Raw genomic sequence first — 1,394 nt, forward strand, 5'->3', positions numbered from 1 at the left:
TAACGAGCTGCCATTGTGATAGATAGGAGAAGATAACTGATGGAATTTCTAATTGGATGTAGGAAACGAGCTCTATAGTTCATTTCCAATTCTAGCAGATTACTGTTAGAATACTCAAGTTGAAGGTATAGGAATAGTAATGGAAACGGTATGGAAGTCCATTTCCGGTTCTAGCGATTGCTAGAACATGAGAAATAAAGAGAAAGATACAAAGTAGGAGAATGGAACGGACCTACACACAAAAAACGAAAATTGTTTTAATAAATATTTTAAACTTTACATTTAAAAGTTGTTTTATTTTCTTAAAATTAAAAGTTTATTTTTTACTGTCAAAGTGAATTTATGATTTTAAAAGTTTTTTTCTCCAGTGCATAGTGTGAATTTGAAAGTATTTTTTTTCAGTGTTAAAATGTTAAAAATGTCAACACAACCTATCAAAAACAAAACTTTTTGTGATTGTGTGCTTCAGTCAAGCATCCATCACAAATCAAAACATCAATAAAAGTTTTGATTGAAAACCGCGTTTTTCATGTTTTCTTAAATTGCTAGAGTTTTCCAGTCATTTAACAAAAGGTAGGTCTTAAAACTGGGAGCAACAATTACAAAGAATTCTGATTTTATTGCTCATAAATATTATTTACTTTATCTAGGTTTTGTGGAGGTGTCGTTTGAGCGATGATCAACCGTTATCACGCAGATCTACCGTTTTCACCAGGTTTTCACGCAAAACTAAAAAGTGTTTATAGCGAATCATAAATTGGCGTGGGCTGCTTCCAAAATAGAGTAAGTTTTTAATCGAAGGCTTCCAAAAGTGTTTTCTCGACCGGTAACTAATAATATGTTTTCTCTTTTCTCCAGTTCCTCTCATGGCTCATCGCGGAAGGAATCATTTAACCCCGGCTGCGATACCAGCAGGAAGTTGAGTTCTCTTCTTGCCCAGCAGATATATTGACCAATGGTTCCTGAATGGACCTTTGCTTTAAGCCTCATATCACTGGTCATACTCCGGATCCTACAAGTTTTTTCAATAGTAGGTACTTATTTGTTAACTGCAATAATCGCGCCATGTTTTCATTTTTCACATTATCACCAGTGAATATTTCTGTATAAATAAATAAATACTAATGTTTATTCATATGATCTGTTTCAGTGAGATGGTCCCCATAAGTCTCATGTCTACCAGCGATTCGGCATAAATTATGCATCGAGATCGGGAGATTTACAGTCATAGCATCAATCGGAAGGAGACAAGGAAAGGCCGGCAATGGAAAGATCCGGGAAATTTAGAGTCGAGATTTTGTATAAGTCAATTGCTATGTAATTTGTTTATTTACAATCCGTCAATTAAAATAATTCAAAATATATCCTAATATTTTCTTGACTTGATTATTTCA

At 33.8% G+C, this 1,394-nt stretch overlaps 1 long non-coding RNA gene across 1 annotated transcript; it reads left to right on the top strand.

The window, feature by feature from the left end:
• Positions 1 to 414: 414 nt before the first annotated feature.
• LOC134204547 (uncharacterized) lies at positions 415 to 1,018 on the top strand. The gene is made up of 3 exons (XR_009977891.1): positions 415 to 573; positions 651 to 783; positions 859 to 1,018. It is a non-coding gene; the product is annotated as an uncharacterized LOC134204547 (long non-coding RNA).
• The last annotated feature ends 376 nt before the right edge of the window (positions 1,019 to 1,394 follow it).

This window comes from Armigeres subalbatus, unplaced genomic scaffold (assembly GCF_024139115.2).
Source record: "Armigeres subalbatus isolate Guangzhou_Male unplaced genomic scaffold, GZ_Asu_2 Contig658, whole genome shotgun sequence".
Classification (NCBI taxonomy): domain Eukaryota; kingdom Metazoa; phylum Arthropoda; class Insecta; order Diptera; family Culicidae; genus Armigeres; species Armigeres subalbatus.